Source organism: Triticum aestivum, chromosome 7A (genome assembly GCF_018294505.1).
Source record: "Triticum aestivum cultivar Chinese Spring chromosome 7A, IWGSC CS RefSeq v2.1, whole genome shotgun sequence".
In the NCBI taxonomy this organism is placed as follows: Eukaryota; Viridiplantae; Streptophyta; class Magnoliopsida; order Poales; family Poaceae; genus Triticum; species Triticum aestivum.
Window position 1 is genome coordinate 201,579,532 of NC_057812.1, and position 11,086 is coordinate 201,590,617.

Consider the following 11,086-nt stretch of genomic DNA (forward strand, 5'->3'; position numbering starts at 1 on the left):
GCGAGTCGAGGTGGACTTGCAACTGGTAGAAGAACAAAAAGAACAACTTGATTGCGAGTCGGTGGTGGACTTGCAACTGGGACAGAAAAAAGATCGGGTCCCAGATGTGTGTCGAGCGTGAACTTGCAACTGAAACAAAAAAGGTCAGATCCAGTTGCGAGTCTTGGGTGGACTTGAAACTGGGATAAAAAAAGGTCAGGCCTTAGTTGTGGGTTGAGGGTGAACTTACAACCAGGACAAAAAAGATCGGGCCTCAGATGCGAGGCAATAGTGGACTTACAACTGGGACAAAAAAATAGGCCTCAGTTGTGAGTCGAGCGTGGACTTGCAACTGGGACAAAGAAAAGATTATGCCTCAGTCACAAGTCGAACGCGGACTTGCAACTAGGACAAAAAAGATCGGGCTTCAGTTGCGAGTCAAGGGTGGACTTGCAACCGACACCAAAAAGGTCAGACCCTGATTGCGAGTCGAAGATGAACTTTCAACTGGGACAAAAAAAGGTTTGGCCTCAGTTGCGAGTTGGACATGGACTTGCAAGTAGAAAAAAAAGGTCTGGCCCACTGGCGAGTTGAGGATGGACTTGCAACTAAGAGAAAAGATCGGACCCCAGTTGCGAGTCGAAGATGGACTTGCAACTGGGACGAAAAAAATAGGCCTAGTTGCGAGTCGAGGGTGGGCTTGCAACTGGGAGGAAAAAAAGATCAGACCCTAGTTTCGAGTCGAGGGTGGCCTTATAACTAGCACAAAAAAGGTCGGGCCCAGTTGCGAGTCAAGGATGGACTTGCAACTAGGGAAAATTTGTTTCCCCAGAGTCGAGGATGAACCTTGCTTTTGGGAGAATAAATGTCGGTCTCACTACGAGTCGAGTGTGAGCTTGCAAATGAGACAGAAAAGTTAAGCATTAAAGGTGAACATATAATTCTCGTTCACTATGACAAATACGACGTTGATGTGGTTGAATTTAATAAGATATTATTTGTGTACAGTAGAATAAAAACTGACAAAGAAAGAAAAAAAGGATGAGACTAAGATGATTAGAAAATGATATATTTGGTGTATCACTGGTCTCCCAAACATCAAACCTCTTGGCATCTGTTTCCCAATTGCTTTCCAAATGAAAAAAATAAATAAAAGCTGAGCATCGCAGCCCAACATGCGTATAAAACTGCAGCCCAAAAATAAACACAACTAAAAGGACAACGGCCCAACGAACAACACAGGAAACATGGAAACAACCGCTTCATACGTGCCTGTCCGCACAAAAATACAAATCTTAAAGCCTTTGATCACAAAAACGGATGAAGTACAATTAATTTCATTCGGACTGTCTATTCTACATCCGGATGAAATCCAATTCGCTTTCATTCATATTTTTCAGCCAACTAAAGGATGACAAGTGTCCCCTGTCCCGTGTCTCCAGCTCTTTCCGTCCCGCAAATCGTTTGTAAAACAGGACTGCGCAGCAGGCTTTAAACGAGTCCACACCCTACACTTTTCCAACCCGCACAAGGACCAAAACTGATGACATCTAACCACACAGCCGACTAATGACAGTCGTTGTTGCTGTGACTTAACTATACAAAGGGCTAAAAATACACTAACAATACCACTGAAAATGGCAGTGCAGAAACCACTAAAAATGCATAGTAACTCCACTAAAAGACACTGAAATTCCATAGTAATGAAACTTGCAAAAAACAGTGTAAAATCCACCAAAAGTACATTGTAAATCTTCAGTGGATTTACACTATGAATCCACCAAAAATACACTAACAATTCCGCATGAAATACACAAAAGGAATTACACTGTAAATACTGCTTAAATAACAGTACGAATTCCACTGAGGAAGTACTAAAATTACACTAACAGATACACTGATGAATTACAGAGTAAATTCCACTTTAAAATGCATTGTAATCCACTAAGAATTACAGTGTAAAATAACCTAAAAGTACACCGAAATTGAACTAAGATTTACAGTGTAAATCATATCAAAGCTGCAATATCGACAAAGAACTACACCGTAAAACCAACCAAAATTACATTGTAAACTTAGAGAAGAATTACAGTGTAAGTCCAGATAGGAACTACAGTGCAAATCCACTTATAAAAACACTGTAAAACCAGTAATAAATACACTGTAATTTTATCAGCTTTACAGTGTAAAATTCACTAAACAAAGTTAACTACACTGACAAAATGCACTGGTACAAGTACAACCACATATAGGAGGACGAACATGGAGAAGCGCCACCAGTGAGGGCGATTCCTCCAAGATCTGGGAGACAAACATCAACAACATGGCTGGAGAAGTAGGAAAAACACAAGGAAAACATCCCTCTCCCCCCTCCTATGCATTCATCACCTCCTATCGTCTCTCTCCTGCCTGAAGAAATCTGGAAGAAAGAACAGATGGAAAAGAGAACATAAGCACACAAAAGAAGGAACCAGCACAAATACTAGGAACAACTAGGATATGGTCACATGTACAACTAGTCTATAATCACAAGACCACTATATACTAAAAACTAGATGCCCAGGTCATAGGTTTCTGAATTTGCAAAAAAGAACATACTACAAGGGACAAAAACCCGCTCAAGATCACTAGGCTAGGAATTCCATTTTGGGGACAAAAACACACTACTAGGCTAGCAATTCCATTTAGGTAAAACTAGTTGAAAATATACAAGGTTGAGGATTACTGCAGTTGAGAGAATATATGACTATTTCCACAAACTATGGAAACTAAAAAACTAAACACTCTTAAGAAACTTTGATCTAACAGTTTGGACACTTCCTCCCTGTTCATAAATAGTTGTGATTGAATGACTGGATATAAGTAACTTTGGAAGTGTAAACTGCTATGAACTGATACTTGTTAACACTGAATATTGATTAGTATTAAGATAAACACTGAAAATAGAAATTAACAGAAAAATGAGTAACCCGATCAGGCTAAAAGCACTGACACTAGAAGGCACTTACGCTAGTAGCAAGAAACAAAAAGAATCTATAAAAGTGATAATAAATAGCAGTTTCTTCAGGTCACACAAGTATATGTCAGATGAAGAAAAATGCTCAATCTAGAATGAACATGGCATAAAAATACGACAAATACAACAACACACTTACGTGGGACACATAGAAATCATATAAGCTTTTTCACACTCAGGGTTATCCATTTCACCATCCTGCATAAATACAAGAGAACATAAAGAGAATAAACTACTGGGACCAAATAAGCTAAGCCACAAAAACAATATACAAAAGGGAAAAAAGAGAACACAAGAAAAAAAGAGAAGGACCTCGGAAACTTGGAAAGAATCGTCCTCAGCAAAATCATTGGGCACAAAAGGATCACCATCTGAATCACCTTGCTCTTCGGAACAAGCAGAATGAATACCCTTACCAAAACACTTCCCGAGTCTACCCATAGATTAAACAATTCCCTAATATATAAATCACATAGAATAAAAAAATACTGAGAAATATGGCATAAAGGATAAACATTATACAAAAAATACAAAACGAAAATGCTTACTACATACCCATTACCAGATACATAAATGGGTTAGGCAAAGACAATATAACAAAAAGAACACATGAACTAAATCAAAAAATACAAATACTTCCATAAAAGTGTAATGTGCTAAAATGCTCCCTCCGTAATCTAATATAAGAGCGTTTAGATCACTACTTGAGTGATCTAAACGCTCTTATATTTCTTTACCGGGGGAGTATAAAATAGCTAATTACAAGGGTATAAAATTAATCACATCAACTGAGCTAAAAGGGGGTAAAATGAACAGTACAAGAAATATTCCAATCAATACATCATCACTGGATTACACACAAATAAGATGACCCGACAAAATAAATTACACAAATAAAACTGGGAAAAAAGAACTAACCAGACATTATCATGCAACTATCCATAAAACACCCTGCAAAAATACCAAAAACTAAGATTAGCATCAAGCATGACAACAACAGAAACCTAAGAAAAGATTTAAAATGAACTAAAAGCAATCAACAGTTGCAAGAGAAGTCCTACACTTACAATGCAACCCAATATGATAACCAGTGTAAAAATCACTGATAAAATAAGTAAATACAGTACAATGCACAAAGATTTACATAGTAAAAAAATTAAGAATTACAGTGTGAATCCACTGAGAATTACACTGTAAAATTCAAAATAAAGAATTACAGTGTAAATCCATTGAGAGTTACACTGTAAAATCCACTAACATACATTGGCAAATGCACCAAAAATTACAATGCAAAACCATTGAGGAATTACACTGTAAAATCAACTAAAGTATTACATTACAAGAGCACTACGAATTACAGTGAAGATTCACTAAAAAATAGAATTACAGTGAAAAAAATGTAAATCCAATTAGAATTACAGTGTATCGACTAAGAAAGTTCACTGTAATTCCACTAAGGATTACTGTATAAATCCACTGAGAATTACAGTGTAGATCCGCTGAGAATTTACACTGTAATTCCACTAAGGATTACACTGTAAGAAATCAATAAAATACACTAAGAATTACATTGTAAATCCAATTAGAGTTACAGTGTAAAATCCAGTAACAAAATGTAATTCTTGAAATTTCTGAATTGGAATTCAGGAATGTACATGCACAGATTGAATGGAATTTCCTGAAACCAAAATGACTTGGCATGAGACTAACTGAATGAAATTGAACGGAGCAGCATATATACACATTTACAAAACTACTTCATTGTAAACAATGAAAATGGACTGAAATTAAAGTGTATTATATACTTTAGTTGTCAGGGTGGTGGTTGTGATTATTAGTAGTAGCCTGGCAGTGGCAGTGGCAGTAGACTAGTTTGGTTGGTAGGTAGTTGAGGGCGAGGAAACAAATGAGGATCCCATCCATCCATCCGTACAAGCAAAGCAAGGGTTCTGAACTAAAAGAAACATCATCACATCCGACAGCGACATGGACATGGATGAAATTAGGATCCCCGCATGTCCAGGCGCATGACAACTAGCTGAATTCAACCAGACAATGTAGCTCACATGATAGACGAGATTCAACACAGCAACGGGAAATTACCACACACAACGGACGAAAGGGGAATAGATCTGACCGTGAAATCCTACACACAGCTAACAACAACCCCTAGCGAATGGGGGATAGATCAGGTCATAATCGACGAACATACATCACAGGACTGCCGGCGGGGGAAATGGAGGCCGGGGTTGGGTACGGTGGCCGAGATATGCTGCCCCTCCGACGCGGACATCAGAGAAGCCGGAGGGGCTTGGGCGGTCGGAGGGAGAGCGCTGGACGCCGGGGCACCCTAGCGAATCGAGGGACAGGGGAGCTCCAAATCTCCATGGATCTCTCTCTCTCCTCTGTTTTTTTTGAAAGCAACATGGCTTTATTACTCAACGTGCGGGCAAATCACCCAACACACAGGCGCCCACTTGGCCTGGTACATCCGTATCCCACTGCATACAGTGGGCTGATTCACATAAACGACCAAGACTAGCAAGTTCATGAGCGACAGAGTTCGCGCTACAACGACAAACAAAGATGTTAAAATGAGAAAACCAAAGCTTTAACTGGTATTTCATGTCTTCAATCACCACTGTGTAGGCCGAAGAATCCACCCTACGCAGGTCCAACGCCTCCTCCAGTAGTTGCGAGTCAGTCTCAAACTCCACACGAATCATACCAAGTTCTGCTGCCAAGTTGATCGCATGTGACATAGCTGCAGCTTCAGCAGCGAAAGCATCACATATGTTGTCAGTCCATCCCGCCCGAGCACAGATCAAGTTTCCTTGTTTTGTTCTTGCCGCAACTCCCCAGCCTGCATGGTTCTGCCCGGGCATAAAAGAACCATCGACATTAATCTTGTATTCCATGTCACTTGGCGGTCGCCACCTCTCCGGGTTGTTCTTGACAGGGGGATTTAGAAAGATGTGCACATACTCAATCACATTGCTTCTTGTTCGCCTCGCTACTTTTGATGGCGCTAGAGGCATCTCACCCTCTCTAAGCTTATTCCTGTTTGACCACCAAAGCCACCAGAAAGTGAGTACGTGGAGCCTCTTTTTCTCATCTAGACCCCATACTCTATCATCGCATGCACAGACGTGATTACTTCCAGCTCCATGCGCTCTTTCTCCAAGCCTAAGTCCCTCCACACTTCCTTTATTGTCTTGCATTTGATGAAGAGATGCGCCCCGTCCTCGTCAGCCCTTCCGCAGAAAAGACATTTTGTATCCGCAATACAGATCCCTTTGCGAGCTACATTAGTGCGGAGAGCTAGGGAGTCGTGCTTCAGCCTCCACGCGAACATCTGAATGTTTTTTGGGCACGGTAATCTCCACAGGCGCTTCCATGAATCATCCTTAACCGAGTTCAGATTACTAGGATTTTCCTCGCTGCCACCCACACCGGCATTATGCATATGAAGCTCAAGCTGACGCTGAAGCTTGTAAGCGCTTTTAACGGAGTGGGTGCCTTTGGAATCATAATGCCATGCAATGAAATCCCGAACTCCCTCCCGTAGCGGAATTTGGAGAATATGTTTGATGTCATCCGCCCAGAAGGTGTCTCTCACCAATTGCTCGTCCCACTGACCAGATAACGGATCGATGAGATCAGATACACGCTGTAGGAGGTTCTGTCCCTTGGGTGTCAGGACACGCCGTAACCAGGGCCGTGGAATCCAGGGATGGGACCAAATATTCACTTGGGTGCCATCTCCAATTCTCCAAATGTACCCCTCCCTGAAAAGATGAAGACCATGTAGGAGGCTGCACCATGAATAGGAGATGCCGTCCCTAGGAGCCGCTTCAAGAATCTGTCCGTTGGGGAAATAACGCGCTTTCAGCGTTTGGGCACAGAGGGATTCAGGATGCTGAATCAGTCGCCAAATCTGCCTGGATAGAAGAGCCAAGTTGAAGTCATGCATGTCACGGAACCCTAAACCCCCTTGTGCTTTGGGCTTAATGAGAGTTTTCCATCCGATCCAGTGGGTGCAATGGGATTTATCTTGTTGGCTCCACCAATAGTCTCCTACCAATGAACTTAGTTCATCACAGAAGGACTTTGTTAGGTAAAAGCAAGACATTGCAAATGTAGGGATGGCCTGAGCGACTGTTGTGACCAAAGTTTCCTTGCCCGCCTTCGCTATGAGCCTTTCCTTCCATCCATAAACTCTCCCAGCCATTGCGCCTTTGACAAAAGCAAAGGCCTTCCTCCTAGATTTGCCCACATGAACAGGCAACCCCAAGTACTTTTCGTTCCAAGTCTCGCTCTGGATTTGTAGAGCGTCCTTGACACTCGTTTTTACCGTATCACTTGTATTGGGACTAAACATGACTGCAGACTTCTCCAGATTGATACATTGCCCCGAGCACTCCTCATAAAGGTCCAGTATCCTACGCAGCTCTTGTGCCTCTGTTTGTTGCGCTTTCAACAGAAGGACAGAATCATCGGCGAAGAGTAGGTGCGACACCACCGGTGCCTGAGGACAAATCCTAACACCAGTGATTGTACCGGTCTCCTCCGCATCGTGTAACAGTGCTGACAAACCCTCTGCACAAATGATAAAAAGATACGGCGAGGCAGGGTCCTCTTGCCTGAGTCCTCGGGAGGGCGAGAACTGCTCAGATAAAACACCGTTAACCTTGATCTGGTACCGAACCGAGCTAACACAGTGCATGACTAAGTCGATCCAGCGAGTACCGAAGCCCAGCTTTGTCAGCATCTCTCTCAGGAATCCCCACTCGACCCTGTCGTAAGCTTTGCTCATGTCCGCTTTCACCGCTGCGATGCCCTCCTTGCCTCTCTTCTTGTTCAGTAGGTAGTGTGACACCTCATAAGCCACTAACACATTGTCGGTAATCATACGACCAGGAACAAAAGCACTTTGATTCAGAGAAATGATGTCAGGAAGCACAATTTTGAGTCGGTTGGCGATAACCTTCGAGACTAATTTGTAGACCACGTTGCAAAGGCTTATCGGGCGAAGATCCTTGATCCTATGGGTATTCTTGACCTTCGGAATGAGAACCACGACCGTGTCATTCCACCCGGTCGGCATAGCTCCACCATTTATCACCGCAAGAACCTCATCCACCACTTTGTCCCCCATAAAATGCCAATGTTTCTTATAAACGATCGAGGGCATCCCATCAGGGCCCGGGGCCTTCAAATCACCAATGTGGTCTAACGCCGCCTTAACTTCCTCCCTAGTGACATCCGCTTCCAGAATTGCTCGCATTGCAGGAGTCACACGGGGTTTAACCTTGTCAATGAGTTCCGGCAGGTGATTAGCCCCCGTAGAAGTAAACAGGTCCTGAAAATAAGAGTAAACATAATTAGTTAACTCCTCCCCTTCCTTCACCTCAGATCCATCCTCCCTTCTCAGCTTCTTAATCCGGTTGGCTTTCTTCTTCGCAGATGCAACGGCCATAAAATATTTTGTGCTTTTATTGCCATCCCGGAGCCATGTAACATGAGAATGTTGCTTCGCTTTGGTGTTCTTCTTTATCTCCAACTCCTCTACAAGACACCTCAGACGCGCTTCCTCCCTGACTTTTGCTTCTGAAACAGGCACCCGCATGCATGCCTCCAGCTCCCTCCGGGCTCTCCTTAGTCTCCCCTCTAATTCTCCCACCACCTCCCTACTCCACCTTTTCATCCTCCCAGCCACATTGATCATCACAGAAGCAACATCATCCCTCTCCTTCAGGCAGCCTTCCTCCCACGCTCCTTGGATCTCAGCACCACACCCCTCTTCCTGCAACCACCATGCCTCGAATCTGAACCCCCGATCGCCTCCGCTCGCCATACTGGGCACACCTTGTGTGTTAACGATTATCGGTTTGTGGTCTGAGTGGCGAGGAGCTCCGTTGATCACACTGAATTCCGGGAACCATTCGCACCATTTTGCATTGGCCGTGGCTCTGTCCAGGCGTTCACAAATGTACGTATCCACCTCCTTGCTGTGATTTCTCCAAGTGTATTTGTCTCCTTCATATCCAATGTCGCATAAATCACACGCCTCCAAAGCTGCCAGAAAGTTGTCCATAAACCTTTGAGGGCGGACATCACCCCCCATCTTTTCGTCCCCTGTTAGGATCTCATTATAGTCTCCAAGGCATAACCAAGGATGACCATTTTGGTGCTGTTGCCCAAGGATGCGCATCATCTTCCAAGTCTCCACCTTGCGCTCCAGCTCAGATTCACCGTACACCCCCGTCAGTCTCCAAATCCTCCCATCCTCCTCCGTTACATCCACATCCACATGTCGCCTCCCATACGATCTTAACGAGATACTTAATCCTCTCCTCCAAAAAAGCGCTACACCTCTACTTCGACCCACAGCATTCCAAACCACCATATTTGCTAACCCCAACGACCATCGAAACTTTTCAAGATCCTTCTCTGTTAATTTCGTCTCCGCCAAAAACAACACGTCAGGCTCCTCCGTCCTCCCTAGCTCAAGGAGGCTACGAACTGCCAGGCCGTTCCCGAGGCCCCGGCAGTTCCAACCGATCAGTTTCATTGATCCCGGCGGGGCTGCTCCGGCAGCCCGACCGATATCTTATCATTGACGTTTCCACCTTGTGCATGGGACACTGGCACATCCTCTCCTACCTTCTCTTCCAACTTACCCTTCTTTCCCAACTTCTCCACTTCATCTTCTTCTTTAGTCCTCCCCCTCTTCCCTCCCACACCCGTGGCCTCCACATGTTCACTTGCCTCCATGGTCCTCTCCCTCCCTTTCTTTCTGTACTTCCTCCCTCCTGCGCCCTTATCTTTTTCTCCACTGCCACCTGATGCAACCCTCCTTTCTACCTTGTTCGTTGGGACCATGGTTTCTGTGTGTGCCTTGTTTGGTACCGCATTGACCACTCCATCCTGGCCAACAGGGATAATCTGCAGATGCTGTTCCGCACTTACACCCAGTTCCAGCTTCTTCGGTTTGCCCTGGCCTCTATGTTTATTATCATTTTTGACAGGCCTAGTGATCTCCTCCTCCTTCCCTGTCCTACCTGAGCCACCACCGCTGGAATCACTCTTCCTCCATGATAGACTCTCGTTTCCACTCCCTGATCTCCCTTCTGATCGGCCAAAACCAAAACTGCGTGTCCCACTTGAACTTCTGCCTCCAGACCTCCATGCTTTCTCCTCCCCCCACCCTCTGCGTTGACCTAAGTCCGCCCGTAGCCATCTTCCAAACTGTGGACTTTCTCCCTTCACAGCTTTCTTATCGCAGTCTTTCTCCACATGGCCGATGATCCCGCATGAGTAGCAGAAATCAGGAAGAAATTCATATTCCAGCCTACACCAATCTCTATCCTCTTCCTCTTCCCCACTCTCCATCGCAGCCCCCCCTTTTGTAACGCCCTCGATGCGGCTATATCTCCTACGTGTCAAGGCACGACTTAGAGGCATAACCACATTGAAAGCAATGTCGCAAGTTAGGCAATCTTCAAAACATCCCATGTAATATATAGATAATAAAAGGGGAGAATACATAGTTGGCTTACACTCGCCACGTCAATCAAAGTACATAAATAGCATTACATCAACCAAACACTCATGGCCTGACTACGGCGCCCAAATAAAAGACCAACCCAACATGCGACACGGTCTAGATCGCCCCAACTAGGCACCACTACTGATCATCAGGGAAAGACACATAGTAACGGCGTGAGTCCTCGTCGGACTCCCACTTGAGCTCAAGCACATCATCTGGAACGGAGTCATCAGGCCTTGCATCTGGTTTGGAAGTAATCTGTGAGCCACAGGGACTCAACAATCTCGCACCCTCGCGATCAAGACTATTTAAGCTTATAGGTAAGGCAAGGTAAATATGTGGAGCTGCAGCAAGCGACTAGCATATATGGTGGCTAACCTGTTCGCAAAAGAGAGCGCGAAGAGAAGGCAAAGCGCGAACGAATAACTAGAGAATAACCTGCGGCAAGCATTACTCCAACACCGTGTTCACTTCCCGGACTCCGCCGAGAAGAGTCCATCATAGTAACCCACACAGTTGATTCATTTTAATTAAGTTAA

At 44.3% G+C, this 11,086-nt stretch overlaps 1 long non-coding RNA gene across 1 annotated transcript; it reads right to left on the reverse strand.

Moving 5' to 3' along the window:
- Positions 1–2,019: 2,019 nt before the first annotated feature.
- On the reverse strand, positions 2,020–5,475 carry LOC123154423 (uncharacterized). Its single transcript, XR_006476838.1, has 5 exons — positions 5,208–5,475; positions 3,914–3,946; positions 3,308–3,451; positions 3,135–3,193; positions 2,020–2,398 (listed from the first exon to the last, which is right to left on the reverse strand). It is a non-coding gene; the product is annotated as an uncharacterized lncRNA (long non-coding RNA).
- Positions 5,476–11,086: the final 5,611 nt, after the last annotated feature.